This window comes from Streptopelia decaocto (assembly GCF_964273445.1).
Source record: "Streptopelia decaocto genome assembly, chromosome: 2".
In the NCBI taxonomy this organism is placed as follows: domain Eukaryota; kingdom Metazoa; phylum Chordata; class Aves; order Columbiformes; family Columbidae; genus Streptopelia; species Streptopelia decaocto.
The window spans coordinates 11,290,634-11,303,964 of NC_138655.1; the positions used below are offsets into that span (position 1 = coordinate 11,290,634).

The 13,331-nt window shown below is 48.1% G+C and overlaps 1 long non-coding RNA gene across 3 annotated transcripts in view; it reads right to left on the reverse strand.

The window, feature by feature from the left end:
* Positions 1 to 1,273: 1,273 nt before the first annotated feature.
* LOC309437070 overlaps positions 1,274 to 13,331 on the reverse strand; it is a 73,302-nt gene continuing 61,244 nt past the window's right edge. The window contains exons 4-5 of one of the 3 annotated variants that reach the window (XR_014183482.1): positions 7,134 to 7,214; positions 1,274 to 6,990 (exon numbers count right to left, since the gene is read on the reverse strand). This is a non-coding gene — a long non-coding RNA (uncharacterized lncRNA). Of the gene's footprint in view, positions 6,991 to 7,133; positions 7,215 to 10,928; positions 12,910 to 13,331 lie in introns of those variants that run through there. The other 2 variants (XR_014183483.1, XR_014183484.1) reach the window with 2 other exon arrangements.

Here is a 13,331-nt window from a genome sequence, read left to right on the forward strand (position 1 = left end):
TAAAGAGAAATCTGTGCCCAAGACATCAATGCGGCTCTGAGAATCGTTTGCCCAGCTCAGCAAAAAGTTTTCCTAAATTTCCCATCCATTTCGCTGGATAATTTGGGTGTGGGCAAGAGGGATGAATTACAGGCATGGGGTAACTCAATCCGTCTCCCCCAGAGAAGCTCTACTGGCAGCTCCAAGTGAGGTGCTGACTTTGGATATCTTACCTCTTCTTTTTTTCCCTGCGAGTGACCACAAGAGGAACTTCAAGCAAAACTGTCCTAATCTCTCCTGGAGATTTTGATTTCAGTCCGACGTAGGTGCTATTTGAAGTTTCATGAAAGGACCATCCTAAATAAAAAGGTTTGTGATGGTCATGTAGCAGTAAAATCTCTTTCAAAGCTTTAACCCAAGGGTGCCAAACCCATTTTCACCAGGGGGCCACATCAGCCTTGCAGTTGCCTTCAAAAAGCCAAATGTAATTTTAGGACTGTATAAATGTAGGCTTTAACCCATCAGTTCATCAGGAGAAAACCAAGGATGTTCGTTAACCCTTGGCATGCTGGCAGTCAAAGACACTGCCCATGGCCAAGATAAGCCTGTTATTTCAAAGGCTGCTGTAGCCAGGCACCAGCTCCAAATTTTATATTTATCCTCTGTTTCAGGGAAACAAGGACTTAATATTATATCATTTTACATACAAGCAACAGAGATATCAATAAATTAAAATGTGGGACTGCTCTTTCCCTAATCTCAGCTCTCTATAAATTAAGCATCTAATGTAATCCAACCGTCTGGAAACTCTCCATGGTCCATGGAGGAACAGGCTGCTTCAAAGCAACATTTACTCCCCCTCTTTCCACTGAATGTAAGTGGAGCTTAAGTTAGAAATCAGGGTTTTTTTAGACTTCTCACCTAATCTCACCTGACTGCTACCCACAACCATTTAGGAACAGTGATGTCCACCAAAGAGGAGCTCCAACAGGCACAGTCATGCCAATACAACAGCTCCAAGAGGGCCAGCACGTTGGCTGCCAAGTCACACTTTCGGACACTCTCGGTCCAGCTGTGCGACCTGACCAAGGTCACACACCAGTATGTACTGACACTAGGACTGGGATGTTCCATGTTCAAGATTGAGCTCTTCAACCTTTTGGAAATGAAACTACTTTAAAAGCCTTCATTTGTGCTCTCAGAAAACACACAGAAATTAAACGTCCAAAGCATCAAGATTTTTAAATTTTATTAGCTTAACTGTTACAGAAATATGAAAATTCAATTTGGCACAACAGCCCATTTCCCCCCATCCCCCCCAAACATCTCTCCCCAGATAACCTACATGGTACGTGACTTCACAGCGGTCTGATGTGAGGAACGCCCATTCTGCCCCATTCCCACCTGGTTCTGCTCACCTGTCCGGCAGCCCGGCCCGCACCAGGGGCATCCCCACAGGCAAAAGCACAGGCAAAAGGTTCCAGTTTCTGCTGTTTATCCAAAATACCAATGCATTTGAGAGTGAGTAACATAAAACAGCCATAACCATCAAATTTCTGCTCTTTGAGACTATGCCCGCATAGGAAATATTCCCATGAAAAGATAATTTGTAAAGCATTATCTATAAGGTAAGGCCTACTGAGTTAATCCTCATCACAATGTATCTCTGATGTCTTCTCATGGAAGGATGCAACCCAGTAAGGAGGTATTGCTGGCATGTCACCACACACGGCCAATTTGCAGGACCATCAGCTCTCCCTGTCATGATCACCAGGAATGACAAGATGGAAAACCACCACCTATGTCATTCCAAGTCAGCAGCTCCCAGCATGTCTGCTTGGAGCAATAAAACCCTCTCACAAAAGTGACTCTTTGCTCCATCTACTGCTGTTAAAGATCTCTCACATCCTCTTGTTTTGGGAATCCCGTTGACAAGTTCAGGCAAACAAGCTTGAACAAAAGAAAGAAAAAAATCCAAGCCTAACACACACAACCATTCAGCAGTTTGGTTCATGTGTTTCACTGCCCTGTTTTCAGTCGCCCATTCCATGAAGGTGCATTGGCACCATGCACCCACCAGCCCCATCAATGTGGACCATCAAGCTTCTTGGCTCCAGCCATTGTGCCACCTTCTCCAAGCCAAGAGTGATCTGGCTGCAGGTTGCAATACAGCAGGCAGTTATGACTCAGGACTATCGTTAAGACACATTACCCCCAGAGCACTTAGAGGCTAGCAAAATACACCCCAGGTTTAATTAATCCTTCTTGGCCCCCTTTACTCCATACCGGTTTTCAATATGCAACTTACTAATTCAGAAAATGAACACAGTTTTCTGCAAAGGGGTCAAATTTATTAAGGAAAAACATCCACACAAGGGCAACATCTCCCAAAGGAGATGTCTCTCCAGGACATGCTGCAGATGCATCCGCTGCCCACCTGTGCCATCACTTGTTGCCTACAAGTGGCCCAGAGACCTATCCCTGCCTCCTTCCAAACCCCTGAACACCCGCCCCATCACAACCAAGACAGCAGGCTATATAACAAAGGGCCACATCCACAAGTTGTGGCCTGGGAGGATCGTGTAGGACACTGGGGAAAGCTTTCCTGTGAGCAAGGTGGCACAGTGTTGAAAGTGGTCAGCCTGGAGAGATGGGGACATCTCCACCCCTGGAGGGTGCCCTCCTCCTGACGCTGGTGGCACCAGAGACCTCACGTGGTGCCTCCCAGACACCACGTCGGCGGTTTTCCCTTGGGTCCTGCTATGTTGTAGGAGATGTTGATGGCCAGGTTGCTCCCCTGGGACTTCCCTGCCTCCCCCCCAAGTCTCCACTGCAGACCATGTCTGGATGATCTTCCTCAACTCCCCTTGTTAAATCACCAAGGTGCCCAGGAAACACGGTGCACACCCCAGGGAGACAATAAGGCCAGGGCAGCTCTGTGCATGGGGAGGAAGGCAAAGGTGTGGGGAGTTGAGGAGACACTGAAGAAAAACATAGAGATGACACAAACCACCTCTGAGATAAGCTTTTTACTTGCGTGTAATTTAACCATCCATAGACGCCGTTAACTTAAATAGGAAACAGCAGAACTGAACAACCCATTGATGCAAAACCTGAAAAAAAAAAAGCCAGAAAACACCTGCTTCAACTAAATATATTCAGTTTGCTACTGCACACCCCCCACGAACACACAAGACCCACATGGCCGTACAGACAATGTGATTCAGAAAGGCGACTGTACAAGTCTGTACCGATGCCGAGCTCTCTCTAGGCATGGACACATGTAAACACTGGCCACTGCAAGTCGCTGGCTGGCCCAGATGATGCTGGGAGCTGCTGCATGAGCTGAGGGAAGACGGGCCTGAGCAACGTCACCATTTATTTTTTCCAGATTTATTCCAATGGCTCTGAGAGGATGTAACGTCTCCAAACCTTGGATGAAACGTCTGAGTGCTCACATGATGAGGATGGAACCTGCAGAGAGCATGGGGCTCCCTCCCCACCTCCCCATCCCTGCAGCCACGCACACACTCAGCACTCCACACAGCTGCTGTGAAGAAGTAAAAATCCCTGAAAGACGAGACAGCTCAAACAGATTTTTATCATCACATCCTGCACATAATAAGTGAAATCAGAAAGTGGGAGGAGCAGCCTAGGAAACGGATAAGCATTAGATGCTCATGGTGAAATAATCAGTGTCTCGGCTTTGGCGGAGGGGAGGCTGTGGGAGCACTCATTAAAATCAGGAAAATTAGTGAAACTATCAATGAACTGAAGTGGGACCTGTCACACTGCAGGATAACACAGGCGAGAGATGGGGTGGACTGACCATCTGTGACCATGGCTGAGCTGACAACACCTGATGGGACACATGTGCAGGTCCAAATCACAGCAAAAAAAAAAGGCTTCATCAAAAGGCCCCACTGGATGCTAAGCCCAGGCTGGGTGTAAAATTAATCCCGGGGCAGGGCCCGAAGAGCAACAGCTCAGGACAGCTCCCCAGAGCACTCAGCATCGCCACGCTGGGCAAGACGGCTCCTAAATCCACAGCAGTTTTGATCTAAGGGATGCCACTGCTTAACCAGTCACCCCTTGAGCTGCAGCAACTGGCTGGATTCCTGTACTGCTACCGCATCAAACATGAGGCAAAGCACAGCCTAAAAGCCCTTCTAGGCAGGTTTAAACTAACCGGTCTAATGTCACACTCACAACAGTCTAACGGGCAGCAGCTCAACAAGCTCTGCTCACCCAGCACTCGTCAGATGGCATTGATCAAAGAATGTTTTAAGCTGTTATACACCATCCTATACCAGTGATCAGCGCTGATTTAGCTGAACCACAGCGAAACCTGGAGGAAGCTTCATTGCAGGGATATCACAAGTGCCAGCTGGTCACCCTTAGCCAATCCTCACTGCCAAAAATGCTGCCCATGCCTCAGTACCCTGCTCACCCTATGACCCAGCCCACCTTTCCATGTTTATTTAGCGAACATATCTCCTGGCCTGGCCTCGGGGCTTTGCCCCGTTTTTGCCTCTCTGCAAGATCCTTAGGCTTGACAGAGTCACCTCATCATGTTGGACCCAACTGCCTTTTCTCAGGGCTGATCAACTTGAGTCATGCAAATTACCCAGGGTGGAGGTAAACTTTGTTAGTGGCAGAAAGGGGCATTCAGATGGTTCCTTTTATGTTTCACAGGTCATTTGCATCCTTATTCTCTGCCTGTAGGGCAACTCCCAGTTGACTGAACACCTGCTTTTAGCTGCGAATAAAACACCTTCTCCACCCACCCCCATTTCACACTCTTTCTGAATATTTAGCTGGTTTCACTGAGACTTGCAAAGCCCTCCTCGCTTCAGGCAGGATGGTCATTTTATTTTGGTCAAGATGGAGATGAACACATTCTCCTGCTTAACACGTCCCAGAATCCCAAAGCATCCCAGCAAACCAAACCCAAGGAGAGCGGAGAGCCCAGCACCATGTCACAGGCTCTGTGGCTCCACTTCTCTGAGTCCCAAACACTCTCACTGATGTCTGAGGTGTCAGCCTGGCACAAAGATCCTTCCAGAAAGGGAGGGATGCAGAAAGGAAGCCAGCTGGAGTGAACTTTATTGCAGAAAAGCCAGACAGCCAGCAGCCAAGTAGAAATGAGGCTCTTCGCTGGCAACCACTGATACTGCAGAAAGCATCACCCCTGCTTAGACACAGCAACAGGATCCTCCGTTACATTGCTTGTCCTTAACAAGATCATCACCACAACTCCAAAGACTCAGTTTATCCCTGTTCTCTGCATAGAGAATCAAGGCACGACCTAAGAGCAGAGAAGGCAGCAGCAGAAGCATCGAACACAAGGGCACCATGAGTCCCTGCAACATCTTCTGATTGCCAAGGTAGATAGAAGGAAGGTAGAAGATGTATGTGTCCTCCAATGGGACACAACTAGGGCTCATGCAAAGGGCAGTGACCACACAACTTCACGTGACAGTGTTTCCCTCACTGTAAAAGGGAGCGTTTCCTCTCTCCAGGGCTGCAGTGAAAACACTCCAAAGACTAGTAACACAGAAAAGCTTACAGTACATTGCAGAAGAAACTCTGTATGTAAGACACACACACACATTCTGTTTGCCCACTGAAAACTAAACAAGAGTGACGTACTGCAGCAAATTATATTTGTTCCTTGATTTAAGGTGACAATCTTGAGGATGCACCTTCAACATCAATCCCTCTTTCCTAACACAGGGCAATGGGCTCCACTTCTGGGAGCATATTCAGGGCATCAGCAAAAACAGAAGTGTATAAAAAAAATCTTCTACAGTTGCAGCTGCTTAGGTACAACAGCTTGTATACCTAAGTTTTAGTATTTTCTACTTGGTATTTATCCACACCGCAATACGGACGAGCCAGCACATGCTGAGCACTCTGCAAACAGACGCAGAAAACAACATTCCTGTCCTCGCCCCCAAAAAAAGCTTGTGGTGAAAAGGTGAAGCAGAGGATGCAGCCCAGCAAAGGAAGATAGATATCTGGAGGGAATTTCCCCCCCACAGGAGATGCAGCAAAGTGCACAAAAGCTCTCGGGGGAGATGCTCATCAATAGAGCCCTGACAGCAGGTCTCAGCTCCTCGCATTACCGCACCCGCCAGCAGCTCTACCACAGCTGAGTTACTGGGACATGGATGTTCCTGCTACAGGTGTCAGGCTCCCAGAGAGACAGGGCAAGAATCACTCCAAACCTCCTCACGGCTGAGAAGCCACAAGCCACATTACTCAAAAAGCAAGAGGATGGAGCACTTCCAGGGCTGGTTCCCAAGAGGTTCGTGGGCAGCGCCAGACGCCTCGTCAAGTCTCAGTGCAGCACCTCCTGGGGCTGGAGAGATCTTGCTGGTCCCTACTGGGACTGCTACAGCACAGCATGAAATGACCCAGTTGGATTGAAATTGTCTCGATGATAATACTCTGTCCTTCAGGAACGTACTTACGCTGCCAGCCAGGGTGTATAAATGCTGAGAGCAGGCTCAGACAAGTAGCTCACAGATTTAGGCTGTGTCCAAACCTTGAAGAAAATTTAAGGGCAGCTTAGGAGAGGCCCAAGCTTTCATCCAGTGGGTTTGGACAACCCAAGTCACCAGTAAGAACCCTGAACTCCAGTCCTCCTACGCAGGGTGCAGACAGGCATTGCAGACCCTGCATCCAAACGAGCCATCCTAGCTCCACTGACAGTGAGGAGAAACAGATATTGTAGGGAATGATTCAACCCATGCAGGTGCCTACAGCAGGTCAGGGTCAGGCCCTTCATAAAAACACCCATTTCCCTCCAGCAACTGTAAAAGGAGACTGGTTCAGTAGCAGGTAATTGCAGCAGAGGTCTCTCAATCTAGAGGAGCAAAGTCTCTTGCTGCGAAGCCCAAATACAACCAGAAACAAGGTTTGTGTGATGCACAGACCTCAACACATCCAAGATATCTCTTCTGAGAACCTCAAGCACATCAGCAGTCTAGAATCCTCCCATCAGCCCTGTAGAGGTAAAATACAGTGAAACCCATAATAAAAATTAAGTCTAGAGGTTCAACAGAAGAGGTCTCAGCCAAAGGGTGCTGAGAACCCCAGGAGGGCTTGTGCCTCCAGGCTTATGAGTGCTGAAAGCCATCACCACTCACCTCATTTTCCAGGAAACCCTGGCAGCATCTGACCTCCCTTCCATACGCTCCTCCTCTCTCCTTTTTGCAGTCAACCGAGACCTATATGACATTACAACAAAAGAAATGTCAGCAAGCCCAGCTTTGTCCTGTCCTTTCAACTGAAAAGCTTCAGTTCCTTGGTTCTTTGAAATAAGGCTGCACTAGAAAGCAATTAATTACAAACTTCAGGTTGTATATCTACTTAAATATGTTTATATATCTACTTAAATATGTGTGTATATATATTTAATACGCATATTCTCTATTTTAAAATATATATACACTGGAGAGGGGATAGGAGTCCCTTGCAAGTGGCCGATGCAGCAGCAAATGTCCAAGCATCAGAAGCACTACAGCTTGTTCCATGATAAACAACCATGATGACCCAGGGACGGGGCACCAAAGTGAGCATGCTGAGGTCCTCCAGAGATGTTCACTGTCAGCTCTAAAGCAATCCCTCAAACGCTCCTGAAGAGTAATGGGAGGAAACACAGCCAGGAGCGCCAGGGAACCTGGGATGATGAAGAAATGGCCTTCTTGTGGTGCTCACCCAGGGCTGGTCAAGAGCTCCTGCCCCATGAGCATCCCAGTAGCATCACAGAGAGCATGTGGGTGACCTCCAGGCCTTGCTGACAGCCCACGTTACAGCCTGGGGGTTGCACAGGACAGCCAGATGGACATCAGGCTATTGATCAGGCCACAGGGCCGTGCTGGCCGGTGGACCCAGCAGTCTGTTTTCTCCCACCATCTAGGTCCCCATCCTCTCTTTCCTCTCAGGCCACAAGACCCCTTGTGGGGACAGCCATTTGTCACACAGCCCCATATGACACAGCCGTGCAGTGGCAGCAGGAGCCGGAGGCAGAACAGGGTGAGGGGGCCTTTATTACCATCAGAATAGCCTCATCACTCGGCCTACTTAACCCAGCTACATTTGCACTGCTAAATTTGGGAGAGTATGAGAAGCATTCCCAGAGAACAGAGGTGGGGGAGGGACAGGCAGGCTTTTCCCCTCCTTTAACTCCCTGCCAAGTGCTCTGTAATTCAAAGTCCATGTCAGGGATGCCACCCCAAGCTGCACAGCAATGGCCCAGACCCAGCAAACCTGGAGATTCGGTGCCTTAACCCCTTGGAGTCAACATCTGAGCTTGGCTATTTTAAGAAAACCGAGTTAGGCTTTCTGAAACGACTCCCACTGAAATAACAGGTTTCCAGGAGGCATGTGTGGGGAATTCAGGACATCTCCATGCGGGAAAGGAGGCATTCAACTCCAGACAGCCAAGTCCGAAGACCCTGTCCTAGAGGGACGCAGCACTCAGCTTGGTAACAGCTAGCAGCAATCCTTACACTCCAACTGATTTAAGAAGTTGTGAATTGCTATTTTCAGGTGCAAAATAGAAGAACTACTCAGGAAACACAGCATCAATACCAGTAGCAAGATGGGGCCACCAGCCCTGGCAGCATGTAGAAATATTGCCCTGACCTGCAGCACAAGCATCTAAAAACAACTGATCACCAGGCCACAGAAGCAAATTTCACCTCTCTCCTGCTCTTGTTGCTGGCAGGTATGGGAAGCAAACGTAGGTTACAGTAACCTTTCTGGGTCTGTTTTGCATAAACATCATCGGCACCTGCACTCTCCTGCAGATGCCCAGAGAAATGTGCCCCTGGAAACTCAACCCATGAAACATCCTGGTGGGGAGCTGCTGCCCACATCCAACAAATAAACATGTTAATTAATCCCAGAGGGTGCCAGGTCCGATGGTGAGCCAGAAATCTTCCCTGGTACCCACATTGAGACGTTTGAGGGAGCTTTTGAGGAATCCAGGCATGAGGCTGGGCAGCCGGCCGTGGAGCTCGGGCTGCTCTCCTGGGACCTTTCCCAAGCAATTCACACACACACCTGAAAAAAAAACCTAGGCTTGTTTTCCGTAAAAGTAGGCATCAAACGCTCTGACATCAAGAAGGATGATTAAAGACAGTTGAGTTATGAGGAAAGATTAAAAGAACTAAATATGCCCAACTTGGCTAAGCAATGAGTAAGAGGAGACGTGATAAAAGACTCCAGGCATCTGAATGAAGGGAGTGGCATGGCATTAAAGGGCTGAATAAAATATCTTTCTGAGAAATGGATCTATCAACGATCTCCCAAGAGATAAGGTACAAGCCTCATTTTTTAGGCATTTATAAAACTAGTTGCTAGAACCGAGGAGAAATCCACATTGCCCCGAAGGGAGGAGGCACCAAAGCTTTTCATCTCCGGCACAGGGTGCTGTGAACAAAGCACGCGATGCCACAAGGGAGTACGGGAACTTGGGAAGTGGCAAGTATTTCATTCTGCCTCACCCAAGAAACAGAGATACGCTTTTTGGCTGTAAAATTAAAAAAAAAAAAAAATCATTTTCATGCCTTCTTTTTAACTCAGCAGCCCTAATTCATAATGTTTCAGGTAAAAAAAAAAAAAAAAATAAAGAGAGAATAAACACCAGCCCGTTCAAAATGAGCAGGGCTGGGAGTCTTATGAGTACTTGACTTTTCCCCCCAGTAGTAAAGATACTTGGGGTAGTGCAGAGGCAAGAGCCCAGCTTGGGCTGGGCAGCGGCATCCCCAGGGACTGCGATCTCGGCAGCTCCCAGACCCAGCCAGACCCAGCACACACATGGGCAAGGTGGAAAAAATCTGGAAAGCACTTCAATACCTGGCTCTGGTGAGATTGTACGCCTCAGAGAAAGCGCCCTCTGAAACCCAGGGACCTGCCGTGCTTTGTAAAGATCAGATGCCCTGAGCCATGAGAAAACCGCCCAGGAGGAGAGCTAAACCTGTTTGGCTTTACCCCAAAAATCCATATATAATGTATGTAATGTACATACCTACCTAAACACCAAACCTGTGAAGCCAAAGCAGTGGAATTTGTTTAATTTTACATGATGTCTAACCATACTGAACATCTACCCCGAGCGTGGACACAGGGATGTGCGCAAGGGAAGCAGCTTGACCTGGCAACACTATTCCCGTAACACACATGCATGGTGACGTTTCCAGCAACACCAGCTTATCAGCTCATTTGGGGTGCCTGGGGGTTGCTATTAACCCCCAAATATTCTTTCAGGTGCTTCTACCTTGCTATTTTCGAGGCGACTCAGCCACTGGGTATCATTTACACACCTCAGCAGCGTCCCAGACTTGGGTACCTGAGAGTCACCTTCATCCTCAACAGGGCAATGACAAAAGACATTTGCTGATGGTGCAATTTTAAATCACAGTTAAATTCCCACAGTGGCCATAAATTAATATTAAGATGGTGGTCCTGTCCCAGCTGCCCCTCACTACCCTGACCTGGTGAGTCAATGCAGGGCAATTAGGTCTAAAAGAAAACAAGCTAGGAAAAAGAAAAAGGTGAACAATTTTCTTCTAATTAATTCTCTAAACCAGTTCAGTGGGGTTCAGGCAAGTACTAGAAATCTTTCCCCTTTTGGCATAAGCGAGATCAGCTGAACCGCAACATGTGACTGCAATCCAAGGCAGCCTTTGTTTGCAAGACCAAAAGTGGATCTTTTTGATTTATTTTTTTTCCCCCTTTCCCACAGCAAGCTCTCAAGTCTGCAACTGCCTTTCTCCATGGGAACAGGAGATCCACCGTTTGCTGACCGGTGAGTTTTACTGCAGTTCAAACAGGATGTTCACAGAGGATTTTATTATATTTTTTTAATAAGTGAAGCATTTTAGTAGGCAGTGAATCTTCTTGCTTTATGCTTGCGTGTCTCTTTGGGAGGCTGAAGTACAACACCAGGCTGCCAGATTCATTTTATATATTGAAGAAACATGAATCCACCCAATCTGAAAGGCAGGCCAACATGAAAAGACCCGTTCAAAGTGGAGGAAGCTCTGCATTACAGTTTGGGATGAAAAGGGGAAAATTAAAACATCTAAGAGAGATTATTATACCTTCTAACAAACCTTCCTCTTCCCATATAGAATCAGCTGCTTCCACCACTCCAGCAACACTGATGCTCGAGATAACCAGGCTCAGGCTATCACCATCACAAAGAATTAAAGGCTTTCAGGTTGTATTCAAACAACTCCTTCCTTTCCTTTTGAAGTTAATTTTGGGCATCCCCGCTCAGGCCAGGACTGCAGTTTTACTCTGCTCTCATCACGCATTCAGACAGACAGCCAGCCTGCCCTTGCAGCCAGCATGGCAAGAAGGCAAAGCCGCTCTCTGACCCACAACTCATCCTTAGATGAACAGCTCTGGGGAACTGAAGAAGGAAATGCAAAATTTTGCCTCATGTAATTCCCACCACAGGGAGCAAAGGTTATCTTTTCCCCATTTGTCTAATTAATAAGAAGGAACCCTAAAACACAGACGAGTTTCTACTATTCAGAATAGTGGATTGGGATAATTCATGTGTTTAAAAAAAAAATGGAGATTAGCCTGAAAGAGCAGCAGGACCCATCTCCTGCATCACTCACACGAACACCCAGTGCTGCCACAAGGAGCGATGGAGAAAGGTCAGCCCAGGTGTGGCCCATGCGCCCCCACCACAGGTGAGGGAAGGAGGGCAGAGGGGAAGGTGTAACCCAGAAAAAAACAAAAAGCTGGATCCATGCAGCTCTGTACAGACAATACAGAAGCCCTGGTACCCGGCCGGAGCACAGCTCGCTCCCGCTATATGGAGCCCGGGCACCTCAGCAGAGCTGGCATGGAAACCAGTCCTCATCAGGGACAGTCCCTCTGAAAGCCACGGGAGAGTTAACTGTACAATTAACAACCTACAAAGAAACCCACCTACTGTTATTCTTTTTTTTTTTTTTTTGACTTAGAAAGAGCAGCAGAACCCGCTCCACAGTGCACAGCTCTGCAGGGTGAGGATGCCAAACCACGGATGCTTCGCTGCTCGCCCCTGCCCAGCCCTCCCCAGCACAAAGCCCCACTGCTGGCAGCAATGACAGCGATTTCTGTATCACTCCCTTGATAAAACTACCTAGTGGCGTGCCTTTTGGTGCTTAAGAGAGGCGATTTCCAGCACTATCTCAGAGAGCATCTTGCTTTCCAATGAACTGCGCCTCGGGATACCTTCGGAACTGCCTGGGAATGATCTGCTAATGTGTTCTGCATGTGGGCAGCGGGGCGACATGCACCAAACCCCCAGCTGGATAGGCAGGCGGGCAGGGCGGCATCTTCTGAGAGATGACAGAATATAAAGCAGAAGCTGGGAAGGATGATCCGTTCAGCACCGAGGCACAGAAGACAACCAGCCCCAGCACCACCTCCCTGATGTGTGCTGGGAAGCGGCCGGTTCCCCACGTCCTTCCTGAGAAGTGTGTTTCTCACCCTGACACATGCATTTTGATACCCAAGTCAATCCCTGCTCCCACTTGGCAGAGCCTTTGCTGGCAGTGCTTTCTCCTGGGTATTTTCCAAACACTTATCTGGAGCTTCCCATCCCCACTCTCTCCCATATCAATAACTGTTTTTTCTGGTTTTCCTCAAGATCTGAAAAGGCACAAGAGAGAAACTAGTGTTTTTCAGGTTTCAGGAAGGCAGGCACCTCTGCCCATGCATGTCGCTGCTCCTTGGCTGGGGGAGAGGGGATGCACTTGCCCTGTGCACAAAGCTCCTGGAGAGGGAACCGAGCGGGATGTGAACGCCTGGACCACTGCTGGCAGCCTGGAAAGAGTTACCGCCTGGCTCGGAGGATTTCTGCCTTCCCAACAAGGCGGCCGGGGTGAAGAATGCAAGTGACGCAGCAGCATCCTGCCGGGAGAGAGGGGAAAAAAGTCAAAAAGAAACCCCCAAGAAATTAAAAAAACTAAAGCTCTTTGGATGACATTCAGGATGACTACACTTTTACTGTAAGTGTTTAGTAACCGGGAGTCATATAACCCTTCCCTGCCCACTTGGGGCCACGACATGCAGATTACAAACTACAAGAAACACTTCATACACACACGCCCGGCCGAATCCCCCGTGCGAGGGAGGACAAAAAAACCTTTAACAAATTAAGCTGCGTTTCCCATTTAGCAGAGCCCAATCGCTATTTATTTAACAATTTTAAAGTGTTATTTTAGCCTTCCTGGTTTGTGTGTGTTGAGAGGCTGTTCCTGGGACAGGAGCCAAAGTCAATTAGAGCAACCCGGCAGCCGGAGAGGGAGGGAAAAGCAGAGTGCAAGAGCGGA